Source organism: Arvicanthis niloticus, chromosome 4 (genome assembly GCF_011762505.2).
Source record: "Arvicanthis niloticus isolate mArvNil1 chromosome 4, mArvNil1.pat.X, whole genome shotgun sequence".
Lineage (NCBI taxonomy): Eukaryota > Metazoa > Chordata > Mammalia > Rodentia > Muridae > Arvicanthis > Arvicanthis niloticus.
In genome coordinates, this window is record NC_047661.1 from 86,850,285 (window position 1) to 86,868,222 (window position 17,938).

Consider the following 17,938-nt stretch of genomic DNA (forward strand, 5'->3'; position numbering starts at 1 on the left):
ATGCAGTGGCATAGCTTCAACGGAGAGTGAGTTAACAGTATCTTCAGAACACACATGATTCGCTGTTAGCCTAGCAATTCTGTGTTCATTGTTCATAAAAAGAATGAAAATAGTCTAGCACATATGAATTAGAGACCAAGGCTCAGTAAATTATGGCACATCCATAAATGGACCATTATACAGTTTTTAAAAAGTGATTTAAAAGTATACTGAAGTGTAAAGATCTAAGATGTTTATTAAGTAAAAATGTCTCTAGAAATATATGCAGGAAACTATTAATGGTGGCTGCCTCTGGGCTGAGCAGACTTATTTTGCATCTTCTTCACCTTTTCAGTTGTGTTCTATGAAGTTGGATTACCTGCTTTTCAACTTCATTGAGGAATCATTTGCATACAGTTAAGCCACAGCCATTTAAGGTACAATGCAATGACTTAAATTTTGTATATTCCTGCAAAACCACACCACCATCAAAATAGAACACATATGTGCTCCTTGGAAGATACCTTGTGCCTTCATCCCAATTGATCTTGGCTCTCAGAAACCATCTATCTACTTTCTGTTGTAAGAGGCTGTTTTCATTTTATGTAACTGGGATCATGCAATGAGTACTCTTTTGTATCTGGCTTCTGTATTTAGTATGTGATTTCAAGATTTATTTGTGGTTTTATATGTGTTCTATTCTTTAAATGTACCACATGTTATTTACCTAGCCAACTTTGAGAAACATTTGTTTTTTTTTTTTTTTTTTTTTTTTTACAGATGTAGATTCTGAAAATAAAGCTGTTAGAAACATTTGTGTAGAACTTTGAGTGGAAATACATTTTAAATTTCTTTTTTTGAGGGGGCAGTTTTAGGAGTGCAATTGCTAGATTATATGTTAGGTGAATGCTAGTTTTGAAAGAAATACCAGAAAAATTGGTCACACCCAATTCTGTTCTTGGTTCTTTTAAGAGTTATTTGTTTATTTTATGTATATGAGTACATTGTAGCTGTCTTCAGACACACCAGAAGAGGGCATTGGATTCCATTACAGATGGTTGTGACCCACCATGTAGTTGCTGGGAATTGAACTCAGGACCTCTGGAAGAGTAGTCAGTGTTCTTAATCACTAAGCTATCTCTCCAGCCCCTGGTTCTATTTTTTTTTTTTAAGTGTTATAATGAGTATGTGGGGATATACTCACTACTTTGAAAGACACATTTAAAAGAGAAAACAGATAAATAAATGATTACTACAGTCTCTCCCTTCAGGTCTGGAAATAATACTGTAAAGCAGTTGGGTACTGGAATTTTGTGTAGGAAGGTGTGTTACTTTCCATTCACTATTGTAACAAAATACCGGAGTTAATCAAGTCAAGCAGAAAAAGTTTACTTTAGTCCTCAATTTTAACAGTTTCATTTCATGTTACTTGGTTTGGAGCCTGTGGCAAGGCAGAACCTTTTGGTAGTAGGATGTGGTGCAAGTTGCTCACCACGGAGTGATGGGAAGAATAAGAAATAGAAGTTATCAGTAGCCAACAGTGTTCCTCAAGGGCCTCCCCACAGGGACCTTAAAACTTCCTTTAGGCTCTACCTTTTACGTTTTTTCACTACCTTCTAATAGCACCACAAGGAGTCCCCAAGCCTTTACTACAACATAGATCTTTTCAGAACATTCTAGATCCAAAGTGTATCAGGAACTATTTTAAATTTCTGTTGCTATGCATCAAATTACAACAAATGTAGCTGCTTGAAATACCATACATTTATTACTTCACCTTATCTGTGGGCCAGAAGCCTAGGCAAGGCTTTCTGCTGAGTGCTCTGTTAAGAATTCTACAAAGTGATCTTGGTTGGGGGCTGTCTCGCACCTAAGGCAGGAAGATGGTGGCCACAAAGAAGACGAAAAAGTCTCTGGAGTCGATCAACTCTAGGCTCCAGCTTGTTATGAAAAGTGGAAAGTACGTGCTGGGGTACAAACAGACTCTGAAGATGATCAGACAAGGCAGAGCGAAGTTGGTTATCCTCGCCAACAACTGCCCAGCTTTGAGGAAATCTGAAGTAGAATACTATGCCATGTTGGCTAAAACTGGTGTCCATCACTACAGTGGCAATAATATTGAATTGGGCACAGCATGTGGAAAATACTACAGAGTCTGCACACTGGCTATCATTGACCCAGGTGATTCTGATATTATTAGAAGCATGCCAGAGCAGACTGGTGAGAAGTGAACAAGAAAGTTTTCCTTTAATAAAACTTTGCCAGAGCTCCTTTTGGGGAAAAAAAAAAAAAAAAAAAAAAAAAAGAATTCTACAAAGTGACAAGGTTCCCCTGGAATTACATTCTTCTTTTTAAAATCCTTTTGAATCAGGATCTCATGTATCTTAAACTGGTCTTGAGCTTGCAGTGTAGCCGAATTGAACTAAATAAATGTTTTATTGTATTTTAAGTTTATGTGGGGTTGGGGGTGGGGTTTCGTGCATGTGAATATGTGGATGCAGGTGCCTGTAGAAGCCAGAAAAAGGCCTCAGATCCCCTGGAGCTTGAGTTACAGGTGACAGTGAAGGACTTAACATGGGTATTGGAAAACAAACTTGGGTCCTCTAGAAAACAAGGTTTTTCTGGAATTACATTCTTCTTTTTTAATCCTTTTGACTCAGGGGCTCATGTATCCAGACTGGCCTTGAACTTGCAATGTAGGTGATTTGAACTGAAGAGATATTTTATTGCATTTTAAATTGTGTGTGTGTATTTGATCTTACCTGTGTGCACTTAAGGAAGTATCTTAACTGTTGAGCCATATCTCCAGACAAATAACTGGAGCTTTAGATCCTCCTGAGTGGATTGCAGACTTGTGTCACCCTGTCCAATTTGATGTGTTGTTGGGTATTGAACCCAGAGCTCATGGACTAGGCAAATACTCTACCAACTGACATATGCCCTCAGCCCCACAGCTACATTCTTTACGAAGCTCAGCATCCACTCCTGGTCCACATGGCTCTTAACAGAATTTGATTCTGGTGGTTGTAAGACTGAGGCTTGTTTCATATAGCTGTTATCTAGGGCCTATTGTTAACTTCTAGAGGTCACTGGCCTTCCCTGAAATGTGCCCTTTCACAGTTTGCTTCCTCAAGGCCAGCAAAAAAATCTCCTCTAGTTCACCACAACAAAGTCTTATACCAGGTGACAATGCCTCCCAACAACACGGAATGTTAATCACATGCCTATCATTGCTATTTTCTGTTGTCAGACAGAAGTCACAGATTCTGCCTGTACTCAAGGGAACAAAGAGATGGTACACCCAGGGTCAGCCTTGGTGTATCTTACAGGAAGTCTGTGTCAGAGCTGCACAGGAGTTTATAAGTCCAGATTAGGGTTGCCTGGAATCTACTGATAGTGAAGGTCCCTGGGACTTGTTCTCATACTTCATTTTTCTTTCTTTCTGTTCCTTCCCTCCCTCCCTCCCTCCCTCCCTCCCTCCCTCCCTCCCTCCCTCCTTCCCTCCCTCCCTCCCTCCCTCCTTCTTTCCCTTCCCTTTTCCTTCCTTTTTTCCTTCCTTCCCTCCTTCCTTCCTTTTTCTTTTTTCTTTTTCTTGACAGAGTCTTATTATAAGTCTCTTATTTAGGATTACTATTGCTGTGATGAAACACCATGACCAAAAGCACTTTTGGGAGAAAGGGTTTATTCTGCTTGTCCTTCCAGGTAACAGTCCATCACTGAGGGAAGTCACAACAGGAACTTAAACAACACAGAAAACTGAAGGCAGGAGCTGAAGCAGGAACTGAGGCAGAAACAATGGGGCAGTGCTGCTAGCTGGCTTGCTCCTCATGGTTTGGTCAGCCTAATTTCTTATAAAGCCAGGAGCACAAGCCCAGGGATGGCACCACCCACTATGGCCTGGCTCTCCCCCACCAATCGCTAGTTAAGAAAATATACTATAGGCTTACCTACAACCCAATCTTATAGAGACATTTTCTCACTTGGGGTTCCCTTCTCTCAGGTGACTCTACCCTGTGTCAAATTGTTATAAAACTAGCCAGCTCAGTCCCTAACTGGCCTTGAACATTTGACACTTCTTGCCTTCTGAGTACAAGGCTGAAAGGTATGCATTACATCAACACATTCAGTCAGATTTTCTGACTCAGTAAATCTAAAGTGGGGCTCAGGAATTTCTTCATCACCAATAGTTGCTATTTCAGATGCATATGAGGAGAAAGTCACCCAGAAGAATTGCTGAAAGGCAAGGTTACTGAGTCAAAGAAAAGCCACTGGCAACATTAAAGTAAAGTTTTAATGATAGTTCAACCATTTGCAAGATGTAAAACATTGACAAGACACTTAACCTTCCTGATCCCCTCAATGTTTGCAAATGACTATGATATCTACCACCTAGATTTATTACTCCATATCAATGACACCTTGAGCAAGAACTATGCCTGCAATTCAAATATCTGTCAAATTCTACCTAGTGTCTAGATTCTACACTCTCAAAAAGAATTCCATAACACTGGAATATAAACACAAAGTCTGATGTTTCTCCTCTCTGATAGAGATCAGACAGAGAAGAATGTAAAGGACCAGGAATGGCCCAGAGGAGGGGATCTACAGAGCACTGAAGGCCTGGGCCCGCAGCACTTCTAGTATCTGCCAAGAAGATAAGCTTTCCTCAGAGAACACAGTCAACTTAAAGACTAATTTATTAAAGTCTTTAAGAAGAAATGTAATTGCCCATCACCTACAAGAAAAATAATTAAAGCCAGACTTAGTTTGATAAGAGTATCCTGAGTTCTCTAATGAGAAAATCAAATTCAGGAGATTTTACCATCATGAACATGACTCATGAAAACATACATTGGGCAAAGAATGATGATCAATTCTCAAGTTTTAGATGCCAATTGATATAATAACAAAGGCATGCAAAAATCTGGTAAACAATTGAAAAGAGAAAAAGAAAAAATAGAGGTATATTTGAATTCCTTGTCATTTCATTAACTAACAAATGTTCATTTTCAAAAGAGAGAAAATGGGGGAAATTAAGTTATACATGAGAAAGACAAACATCTTTTAAATGAACAACCATTTTAGTCATTTTTAAAGTCAGGTAAGTGCCTCTCACTGGAGCGTCACAGTTACGTGCAGAGAAGAACCATATATTTTATCTGAGGCACTGCGGTCACACTTACTGAGAGCCAGGGAAGTTCACTCCTCGAAAGCCCAATAGAATCACATGGTTTTTCTTCTCTGCGTGGTATTAGAAATGCTGGTAATAACTATTTGGGAAAGACATAAAATATATGGGTAAAAAGTAGTAATCCACTGGACATGATGATAGGCCTAAATGTTCCAAGAAAAGCATCCTCTAAACTGCTATAAATAATGAATGAGTTCAGCAAAGACTCAAGCCAAAGGAAACCCACACAGAACCATTGTGTTTCTGTCAGTGAAAAATAGTTGCTTATTAATAAAAGCATAAAAGGAAATATTCCATTCATAACCATGAATAAAAATAAGCTACTTGGGAATATTCCTTGAGCCTCAAGATTTACTCTAAGAAAATAATTAAACCATAGCAGTTTAAGGAGGATGGGAGCGGATAGAGAGCTACACCAGATCATTGTTGGAAAAACAACACTCAGTGACAATGGGTACCAGTCTTAGAGAACAGGAAAAATAGGGCTCTGCCACAAGATTTATAATACATTAAAACTGACAAACAAACCCACACTTATCAAAATATTCAGTTTCTAAATAGGAGGAAAATCAGCTTAACATGTAGGGCTTTTTGAGGTTATGATATAATGACATTCCCCCTTCCTTCTCCTACCTCCAAACTCTCCCATACACTCCTCCTCATACTCCTCCAAATTCCTTGTCATTTCACTAACTAGCAAATGTTCATTTTCAAAAAAGAGAAAATGAGGGAAATTAAATAACACATGAGAAAGACAAACATCTTTTAAATGAACGAATATTTTAGTCATTTTTAAAGTCAGGTAAGTGTAATCGTTTCCTCTCACTGGAGCTTTTTTTCCACTAATTGCATGCATATATGTATATTCACATATATTCCTAGGTATAACTTGTTCAGTCTGTATAATGCTACTTGTATATATGTTTTCAGGGCTGACCATTTGGCATTGGATAACCAATTGATGTGCTCTTTCTTGGGGAAGACTCTCTCCTCCCCTCCCAGCTTTCCTCAGTTGCCTGTAGTTCTTTGGGTAGGATTGAAGTTTCATAGGCTTTTCCCCATCCACTTAGGTATGGCTATTGGTGTCATCTTTGCCCAGTTAATGTTTGGGCAGACATGTTGGTGAAAATTTATGGGTGTATCTTCTAATATTACTAGGAGATACAATCTCACAGAGAACTCCCAGATCCTCTGTCTCTTACATTCTTTTTGTTCCCTCTTCTGCAATGTTCTGTAAGCCTTTGGTGTAGCATTATTTGGTCAATGTATTTAGGATAACCTTTTAAGCTTAAGAGAGAAAGCACCAAATTCTGTTTTTCCTACAGACAGCTCCATCTTAGTAAAACTGTTACTGCAGCAAACTGCCATGGTTTGCCTTCCTTTAATAAAGACCTTTGTGTTGGTGACTTTGCATGCCCTTAGTGCAGTGGTGTTGAATTGATGTGGTGGGAACTATATCACTGCATCCTTGGGAAGGGGTAAAGGTTGGCAATTTGCAAAGGCATTCATATGAAAGCTCAAGTCTTGCTGGAAGTGACTCTCTGGCTTACTGTTTGCCAGTGTGGTCATTTGGTCATACACATGTTCCTGCTCTTACCATCCACCATATGATTTAGCTGAACCATCACCAGAACTGGGCTGATGGAGGTGGCTATGTCCTTGAACCTCTAAACTGTGAGCTAAATAAACTCTTGTATAGAGTTAAACTGCCTGAGGTGTTTCCTTGTACTGATAAAAAGCTGGCTGATATAACCACCTTTCTAATAAATGACCTAGCCAAAACTTATGGCACCATCCTTGACCTTCCTTCTTTGCCTTTTTTCACTAAGAGCTGTAGATCCAGAATCTACTCTCTCACCACACTGGTCTAAGCTATCATAGCTTCTTGTGTACACAACAGTCTTCTAACAGATCCCCTGCCTCTGTCATTGCTCTCCTGTGGCTTTTGCTTCACCAGAGTAACCCTGGTAAGCTCTTAAGCCAGATACCACCTGTCTTTTGTGCAAAGCCATTCAAAGACTTCTACCAGCCTCTGGTAAACACCTCAATTTTCTATTGGATGACCACTTTTCCCTACTCACTCTGTGGTGGCCTCTACCTTCCTGGTCTTGGAACCTCACACTCCTGGGCACTTGTTTTCTCTATTGGAGTCTTCTTTCCCCCAGATGTTTGTATGTTCACTGCCTCCCTTCCTTCAGGACTTGTGCAGATGTCACCTCATCAAAGTCCTTCAAGCTTCCACAGGAAAGTTCTACTCTCCTCTTCTTTGCTAGCTCTGATCATTCTCTATCTTACTTGCTGTTTACTTACCCACCTATCACCTGTTTTTAAACTTGGTTCTCTACTGCGAGCACGATATTATTTTTATGAGGCTGTATTTTTGTTGTTGATTACAGCTATCCTACCTGGCACCTTGAGGGGTTTGACATATATTTATTGACTAGCAATCAAATGAAATAGACCAAAACCTTTTCTAGTACAACTCTCCTGCTTTCTAAACTTACAGGTAAGCAGAAGCAACACACACCGTGGAAAGATTTCCCAGTTTGCTAATGTGGGAATAATAGTGTAGCAGAAAGGAAGTTTCTACCTTAGAGCAGTGGTTTTCAACCTTCGTCATGCTGTGACCCTTTAAAGTTCCTCATGTGGTGATCCTCAACTATAAAATTATTTTATTGCTACTTCATAACTGTGATTTTGCTGTGGTTATTATTCATAATGTAAATATGTGATATGCAAGATATCTGATATACAACCCCCCAAAGGGTTTGTGACCCACAGGTTGGGAACTCCTGCCTTAGAGCAATGCATCATATCATGTTTAATAATACAAATCAAAAGGTGGATCAGAGCAAAACATGCTAATGCAGCTTTTAATATACCACAATTTTTAAAACTTGAAAAATGTTATACGAACATCTAATATTTGAAGGATTCACAATATTTTAAAAATGAACAATATTAAAAGTGAATACAGTTTATTTTTATGAAGAATGTGTAAAATATATTTAAAAACAAAATTATGTAGGTTACTATGGAATTTACAAGTTATATAATCAACAAAGGCTAAAGAAATACAAATTACGTGAAATATATACATGACAGAAAGTTAGTCTAATAAAGAAAAGGTCTGATATATATAAGCAGCTTGTGTCTGGATTCCACTCCGTAAGTTGCCAAAAGAGGCAAATAGTTTATTATCAAGTAAAAGGGAAAGCCAATAGTTGCATGAAAAAGCATGTTGAAACTAATTTATATAAAAACACTGTTGAGAAGTTAGCAATATGGCTTAGCAGGTGAAGACTCCCGCTACCAAGCCTGACAGCCTGAATGTCTTGTCTGAGACCCACATGGTGGAAGGAAAGAATTGACTCCTGAATGTTGTCCTCCGATGTCCACACATGCACTCCAACCTGTACATAAAAGTAAATAAATAAATGGGAAAAAAGCAAAAAGTGGTGATTTTAGAGCCAATAGAAAGCAAAATAAGAACAATAAACCTTTCAGCAGAGGTTGTTGAACCTTCTAAACAAAAAGCCGTAAGGATGGTCTGCCTTCTGGACTTTTCTAACTTAAAGAAGCTTATCTACAAGGAAGTAAATAAGCTAAAAATTAAGCCAATCAATAATAATCAATCTATTTATGCCATGCAGAACAGTGAAGAATTGGAAATAAGGCAAATTTCAAGTAGTAAGTGAATTTTTAAGCAAAATTAATTTTAAAAACATGTTGGGTCATTGGAAAAGACTATTTTAACCTGAGGGAATGTGAACATCAACACAGTAGAGCTTCTACATGTAATGTTGAGCTGGTGTCATCTCCCTGTGACAGCCAAAAGAGGTCAGTCACCCTGCGATGAGAATTCAATATTTGGGAGCATACACTGTCTAGAACTTATTTTCAAGATAAAAAAAAAATTACCTTATGTTGGCTTGTAACCTTTCTCTACACTAAAAGGTCTAAGAAAACCCTTGGGGAGGCTTGAAGCTTTGAAGTTAGGGCTTAACTTATACTCAAAAATGTAGCTTTCCCTTGTCTAGGAAGGAGAAGGCAGGGGAAATGCCTAGGGAGACAGTACTGAAACATCAGAGGCTGTGCCCAGCCTCATCAGAGAGTAAATCTTGCTGTAACTCAGTTTCTCTACAGGAACAACACTAGTTGTTGTTGGCTCAACACTATTACCTATTTTATTATGTTTCTGGGAGGATCAGATGCCTGGAACTCCCATGTGATTGTTGTATTGTTATATAACTTGTCATTATTACACACTTAGCAGAGTGCCCAGGAGCACATCTTGGAGATTTGGAAAAGGTTGGATCAGATCTATTGGTAATTTATAGCTAAACATTACTGAAATAGGTGAGGAAACTCTAAACTTGGGAGAATGGAAAAGGAGGGCCTTTTAGACATCCTTTCTGGAGATGCTGGGGTATATCCTGAGCCTGCAAATATCACATGGGAGGCCTGTCCAGTGTCTCCCTTTGCTGGAAGTCTGACAACAGGGGCACTTCCTCTATGAATTGGTTCTAGTGAAGCAGCGATGTTCTTAAGCAGAGTCATGAGACCACTGGTTCTGGACTACGGGGCCTCATGGACCCCACTGTGTGGGAGGTATGTTCAGAAACACATTCAAGAATTTAGGAAGTGGCTAGTGCTTTTCCTCTCCTTCCCAGGCTTGTCTATTGGCTGAGGGTGGGTAGTGTCAAAATTAAACCCTGATGTGCTTGCATTTTTCCTGGGAACAACTAGAGACTTGGCTGTCTGGGTGGTGGATGGCTAGCAAATATAGAGACTAAGTGAAGGGGCTTGAAGGGGAGTGAGAAGTGTCTCCTGGGCACTTTTAGGAAGCTCTGCTGTATAATGTTCTTTGTGACCTCCCCCTCCATGTTCACAAGAGAATTTCATTAAAAACTGACATTTATTTTAAGATCTCTTTTGGAAGCCAGAATCAGATTTATTTGGATTGTTGTGCCTCATGGAATGTTATGATCCTCAGTGCATATACAATAGTGGGCCAAATAGGGTTATTTACTCATATAATTTAAAAATATTTGTTTTATTTTGTGTGTATGAATGTTTTGGCTGCATGTATGTATGCATACTCTGTGTGTGCCTAGTGCCTGACAAAGCTGGAAGAAGGCACTGGATCCCCTGAAACTTTATTTTTAGTGTGTGTGTGTGTGTGTGTGTGACACGTGTGGGGTACGTATGTGCTATAGCTCATGTGTAAAGGTCAGAGGGCAACTTTGTGGAGTTGATTCTCTCCTCCACCTTTATATAAGTTCCTGAGGTTATCCCTAGGGTCTCAGGCCTATGTGACAAGCACTTCTACCTGCTGAGCATCACACTTGCTTCGTATGTAATAATAACTTGGCAAACACCCCTGTACTGAGGAGCCGTGATAAAAGATAGGGATACAGAGATAGTTAGGGCACAGCTCTGCCCTCATATTGTCCACAGTGTGCTGGAGGGATGGGAAATTCCATGTACAGTGATCACTGTAGTAGACTGAATGCCATTAAAAAATGTATAAGTCCTAGTCCCTGGAACCTGGGCATGCTCTCATACCCTATGGGCATTATATACTATGTCAAGAGACTTTATAAGAGGAAGATTTAATCACAGAGAGAAAATGATATGATTAAAGACATGACAATTGGAGTGGTGCACACTGAAGATGTCCCACAACAACAACAACAAAATAAAGTAGGCTTCTAAAAATGAGAACAGAGAAGAAACAGATTCTTCCCCCAACCTCCCTAGGGTAACCATGCCTGTGACACCTTGATTTATCCCAGTGAGACTTCTGGCTCCCAGAACTACAGTAGCATTAAGCCAAGAATTTTGTGATTCTTTGTTACAGCAGCCATAGTGAAGTAAGGCATAAAATGGAATGGGTGCTTTCACCATCACGCTGTAGGAGATGCCGTGCACTGTCAGAAGGTGTCATAAGGGAATTCAGAGAAGCGATGCTACCAGTTCTTTCAATAAAGGAGGCTGTCTGCAAAAGGGGAGCTAGGGAACTATGCAAGTTCACGTGTGCTTGTTGATTGAGCCAACATTTTTGAACATCTGTTCTAAATTAGGTCCTGCATTAGGCTTACTAGGATTTGAAGACAACAAAGGAGCTTCAAGGAGATGAGGGTCCAGAAGGGACACTTGTCATAAAACTCCTGGCTTATCATCATACTGAACCAGCTAAACTCTCTGGGTTCAAGTCCCTCTATGTTAATCATAAAAAAATGGTGGTTCACTGGATTTTATGAGGACTGAGTGATAAAATACCTGGGGAATTATTTTGTAACTGTAAATCATTATAGAAGTAAAAATTATAGCAATTAGGTATATGAAAAATAAGACTTGCATCTTAACAGCTTCAAGGCACATGAGAAAGAGATAGATGGTATAGGATTCCTGAGGAGTGACAGAAGTGACAGATGATGCCAGCTTCAGCCAAGAGCATCAGAAGCACTTCCTGGAGTCATAGTTAAGCAGGCAATGGGAGACATGTGCAAGTGGAAGAGGGTCGTCACAGAAATGTGAGTGTGGCTTGATGGGAGGCAAGATGCAAGGTCACTACCTGCCACTTTCTTAGGTGACCTTGAGTCCCCGGGAGACGAGGTACAAACGTCTCCTGGTATGAAGTTGTGTAAAGGCTGCCATCTTCACTCGTAACTCTCAATTTTTCCTTGGCTCCTCGGTTTCTATCATCTCCCCTCAAAACTGTTGCCTGGCTGCTTATCACAGTGGGCGAGGCCAGCCTGGTTGCATGACTGCAGTCAGCAATCTCTTTCAACACCAGGCCGGAATTAATAGCAGAACTTCAGCTTCCATCCCCGCCTTGTTCTCTTTAAAACATCCCGCTGCACTTAAGAAAAGAGGGGTTTTTTTTTGGTTGTTGTTTTAATGAGAAAATTGTTCATTGTCAGACCACAGGAAAAATGAAGAGAATAGTTGTTGGGGAGACAAGGCTATCATTTTAAGTCCAAAAGTCAAATGATGTTTAAACTATGTTCTATTTGACCTCTGCTAATATTGCCAGATCATGTTACATTATGTTGAGAAGTTACTGGAGAATGTTTTTACTGGAACAGAAAGCTCTGTTCAGATTTTAGTTCCTGGTTAAAGAATAATAATAATAAGGAGGGAAATAGTTGTTCTGAATGTTGTATTCTCCTTCTCCAAGGGCATGGGAGGTTACTGAATGCCTTCTCTCTACCATGTGTGTTCGGTGCTGGGCAGCCCTGTGCACAGCGCAGGCTAGGGAGTGCTGGGGTCAGGGGAAGTTCTTATACCTTGGTGTTTGAACTTGGGAATTAAAGGTTATGATTTTTAAGAAAAATTGTAAAACCCACAATCTTCTCTCCTTTATGTATTCTGGCTGATCCTTGGCTGGAAGTCAGCCTCTTCTTCCTCTCTTCCTCCTCCACTGTATCCTTCTTTTCTCTCTTCCTCCTTTACCTCCTTCTGTCCTTCTTTCTGTCTTTCATCATCCTTCCCCTTCTGTACCCGTTTCTATGTGAGTGGTGATATTTTATTCTATATTGTCAAGAAAGTTCAAATTTCAAATATTTTGTCTTCCCTTCTCACATTAAATTGCAGTAGAAATGCAAATATTTGGATAACTAAGCAACAGTTTTGAAGTATTTTTGTGTTCTCTGGTAATATAAACAGCAACTACTTGCATGGCATCATTCTTTCCCCCACCATTTAAACATGAATGAGGAAAGTAAGGTGCAGTGACGTTAAATGACTCATCCAAAGTCCTTTTGGTCAGATTTTGTAGCCCAAAGTCAGCCATCATCTCTCTCCCACTCCTCAAATATACATGGTTTTTTTCCTGAAAACTTTGCCAGAGTCTTTTTCACACTAATAGATAGAAGCAGTCATGGTCACATGTCCATTGAATGCTCCTCTGTGCCAGTCTCCTACATAGAAACCCAGCGTGTGATCATGGATTAGCTTATTAGCTCAGAAAAGTGTAGGCAGATAAGAACAGAAACACAGCTATAAGAAACTGGGAAGGTTTAGAACAATGTTCATAATTATAATATTAAGTAAATAGTACAAATATTATGGTACTATATATATATATATGTATATTATATATATATGTAAAAGCACTAACAGTGTTTTTGTTGATTATGAAAGTGGTATAAATGTATTATGGCTAGCTGGAAAACATGGAAATAATGAAGAAAAAAATCTACTGCAATTATAAATCTTGGTAATTGTCTCTGCTAACACAACTGTTTTTCTTTGTAATTTGTAGTGCCTTCTGCTTTTTTTTTTTTTTTTTTTTTTTGTATATGTATTTTTTTTTTCCAAGATGGAGTCTTACTCTCTGGTCCTGCTTAACCTGGAACTCACTAGATAGTCCAGGACAGCCTTGTGAACAACTGTCAATCCTCCTGCTCTTAGCTTCCCAAGCATTGGAATTATAGGTTTGAACCATTATGCCCAACTTCTATGAAACAAACACAGTACTCTTTTGTATTTTATTCGTGTATGCATGTATGTGATGTGTATGCATGTGGTATGCATGTGGAGGTCCCAGACAAGTTTGTAGAGTTAGCTCTCTCCTTCCATTTCTATGGGAGTCCCTGGGATCAAACTCATATTACCAGCTGCAGCAAAGTGCCTTTGGCAACTGAGTGTCTCACTAGACCCATATACTTTGTTGGTTTCTACTCTTTCTTTAACATTGTAAGCATTTCTTCCCTCATGTAACATAGTATTCTTTGAAAACTTTTATCAGTGATGACTGCATAAAATTCCAATGTAATGATGAACTAGCCGTCTATAATGGCTCTTCCAACATCAGAAAGTAAGCTATTTCCTAGCTGGAAAAATTTAAATTTTGTGGGGGAAAAGTAGACTCCCAGTCCTATATACCCCAGACCAGAGGACAAACAGTATCTATTTTTATAAGAAAAATTAATATTGTATCTGCTTGAGTCTCTAAATCTAACTTCCAAGTAGTATGATAGGAAATATGGTAGCAGACAAACATATTAGAGACATTCGGGAGCTACAGACCTTGGAGACTCTACAAAACAAATAGATTATAGTTTTGTTTTGCAAATAAACTACCAGGGACAAAGAAATGGACAAAACTTTTGAATGAAAAGAAGTCAAGAGGCTCCATCAAGTTGTAACATATGAATGATATTTGGGTTCACACTTAAACTATAAAAACAATGTTTTCCAGAAAGTGAAATACTTAGAAATTTGGTTATTACATTAATGTATTGTTAATCTCTTTAAATGTGATAAGAGCATTGTTGGTACGCTTTTAAAAATGAATATATTTTAAAGATACCAAAAAGTTTCATTTGAATGGATGTATTTAGGATCTGATTAAAAATATAATTGGTTAGACATAGGTGCTTGTCCTGGGAAAGGACTCTGTCATGACTGGACACAAACTGAAGGTAGTGATGGATGCAGGAAGGTGTATTCTGCCCTCTCTTTACTTTGCTCTAGGTGTGATGCGTCCCATAACTGACTGTTAGAAAAAGGATGAAACAACATGGAAGTCAGCATCTCAGGGACCAGTTGCAGACCTGCTCTGTGGGAACAGATCCTGAATAGGAGAGAACTCAGTGTAGCCTCAGCTGTCACAGTTACTAGTGTCCCTGAGATACTCAACCTCTCAACCCCAGTCTTCACTTTTCTGGTGTGTGTGTGTGTGTGTGTGTGTGTGTGTGTGTGTGTGTCCTTGTGTTCGTGTAGAGTAGCCAGAGGAAGGTGTTGAATGTCCTCTGTTATTCTTGCCTTATTTCCTTAATACCGAGTTCCTCACTGAAACTGGAGTTTGCTGTTTTGGCTAGATTGTCTGTCCTTCTGTCTCTGCTTCCCACAGTGCTAGGGTTTCAGGCAAACAGATAGCCACACCAAGCTTTTTACATAGGTGCTGGGGATCTGAATCTAGGTCCTCATGCTTATGCTGTATCATTCTTACCCACTAAGCCATCTTCCTGCTGCCCCAACATCCTCACATGGTTATGAAGCCTCATGGGGTTGCATTGAAAAGGAAACATGATGTTATCTGGGAAAGTTCTTGGGAAACTGGGGGAACTTGGGTATTTTAAGTTATGTGTGGAAGATGGAATAAGGTGAACAAAGGTATGCACTTCTTTCTTCCCTAGTGGTTGAGGCCCTCAGCCTCCCACCCTCCATCCCCCACCCCAAGAAAGGGTTTCTCTGTGTAGCCCTGGCTATCCTGGAACTCACTTTGTAGACCAGGGTCTATTTGAACTAGAGATCTGTCTGCCTCTGCCTTCTGAGTGGAGATTAAAGGTGTGCACCACCATGCCTGGCTGGCCCTCAGCTTTTATGGATTGCTTGAGTGATTCTGCCATTTCATTCATTTTGTATTTATGAGTTGTTTACCTAGTGGTTACTGTTGGGTCTCAGGAAGTCCATATATCCAAAAGTGAGCTCCAGCTGGACTATAGAAGGATTTCTGGCAGTTACTATTATCACCTTACAACAAACAATCCAGTTTCAGTTTCAATCTACACTCACTACAGTTTTCTAGTATACAAAAACATTGTTCACAAAAAGTTCTGCTTCTGCTCTCCCAACCCACCCATTCCTGTCCCCATTCTTTTGGTGGTGATGCAAGCATTGGGAATTTTCTTTCTTTCTTTCTTTTAAGTTAAATAAGAAAATTGTGTAATGGAGTTTATATTTACCCCTGTCATTACCCTTACTGACCCCTTTATCTTTTCATATGGTTTTAATTTACTATTTAGTGTATTTTCATTTGCTCCTGGAAAACTCCCTTGGTATTTCTTAAAAATAAGATTGGCTTAGTGAAGTAATAAACTCTGTTTTTGTGACTGATTTGTTCAGTTTGAAGACTAATTTTGAAGGGCATAGAGTTGTTGGTTGATAGTCTTTTCCTCTCAGAATTCCAAATATGCCATCTCACTACTTTCCAGCCTCTGTGGGTTAAGAAAATCAGCTGCTAACCTAACAAGGATCTTTTTACTGAAAGAGCCTTTTTCTTTGTTAAGAGTCTGTGTTTCAAAAGTTATTATGATGTTTCTAGGTCTGGATTGCTTTGAGTTTACCCTCCTTGGAGTATGCAGAACTTATATGTGTAGACTACAATCTTTATTCACATTAAGAAAGTTTTCAAATATTTAAAAAATACTGGTTTTTGTCCTTCCTCTCCTGCCCTTTGAGTCCCATCATGAAGGTGTGGGATACATAGCCCATTGGTCTTCGTGGCTTTGTTCAAATTTTTTTCCTTTGCTATTCATTATTTCCCTTCTTCAGAGCTCAGCTAGCTTACCTTCAAGTTCACTGATTCTTCTAGCTGTTCATCTGCCATTGAGACTTTGGTAGGGAATTTTAATTTTAATTATTGTGCTCTCTTTTCAATCCCATAATTTATTTGTACCATTTAAAAAGATTCACATCCTTATTGATATTCTTTATTTGGTAAGACACAATGCTCATATTTAGACATGTTTTCCTTTAGTCTTTGAACATATTTGAAGTGCTAGTTTAAAGTTTTGTTTAGTCAAGCCGTGCCCACACTTCCCTGGGGACAGTCTCAACTGTTTACTCTTGCCCCTGTGTGTAGGCATGTTTCGGTACATTTTTATATGTCTTGCATCTTTTTTGTTGTTGAAAACAAGACCTTTTTTTTTCTTACATTTATTATCTGTGTGTACACAGGTATTCATGTGCCAAAAGTGCTAATATGGATGTCAGAGAACAGAGAACTTCTGGGTTGGTTCTTTCCTTCTACCATGTAGATGTTCCAGGAATGGAACTAAGATTGTCAGGCCTGGTCAAAAGTACCTTTATACACTAAGTCTTCTCAGCAACCCTCAAAGCAGACACTTAATGTAATGGAGGGAAACCAAGGTTTGTTGTTATTGCTGCTGTGTAAAATATTCTGAGCATAGCACAGGACTTGAGCTAAAAGGCCTTCAAACCCAAAGTTCTTCAGAGAGGACTTTTTACATGTTGGTGTGGAACTCATTTCAGGAAAGCCCATGGTTTGAGATCCCAATATATTGGATAATGATGCCCTTTAAGGGTCCCCAAATACCATAGTAAGATCCTCTCCTACCCCTAGGCCCTGTGATCTATAGCCTTTGGCTTGTTTCCTCAGAATTACTAGAACATGTTGAGCTCCAGCTGTCAAGTTCAGGGATCCTAGTCCATGCCTGGGCAACCTTCTCTGGAGAACTGGATGGACGAGTTAAAGCCATCTTCTAGCCTCTTAATTCATGCTCACGCCAAACAAGAATGATGCCTAAACTGCTTCAATCTGGGATGATCAGTGCCTGGGATGGTAATTAGCCAGGGGTGTTAGAGTTGTCTGTGGTAGGTAAGAAGAAAATATATGGATCACAAAAGCTCAAAGGAAGCCAGGAAAAGGGAGTAATGGTCAAGAGTGATCTTTCCTGGTAAATTGCACACCACCTAGGAGGGCTCCTGTATCTTTCCTGGTGACTTTAGGGTTAGCAGTAAGGTGATGAGAACAGGGGTCTGTCATAGGTGCCTCCAGCCATTTCCAGATTATACAGTTCATCTGAGAGGAGCACAAAGACAACACTAAGGTCCTCCAACCTCCAACCCCACCAGATATTCCAAGCTGTCCATCTGTGCAAGCATCCATGGAATGGCTACTTGGGTATAGTGTTGTAACAAGAGTATGGGATTTGAATACTGCCAGACCTGGGTTTAACTGCAGGCTTTGCCACTTAACCACTGTGGTGAGTTGGCTGTATTGTTAAGATT

At 39.5% G+C, this 17,938-nt stretch overlaps 1 long non-coding RNA gene and 1 pseudogene across 2 annotated transcripts in view; both read left to right on the forward strand.

Annotated features, from left to right (window-relative positions):
- LOC143442095 (uncharacterized) overlaps nucleotides 1–17,938 on the forward strand; it is a 61,143-nt gene that overhangs the window by 21,341 nt on the left and 21,864 nt on the right. The gene's annotated exons all lie outside the window — the stretch shown is intronic.
- LOC117707160 (large ribosomal subunit protein eL30 pseudogene) lies at nucleotides 1,828–2,255 on the forward strand (annotated as a pseudogene).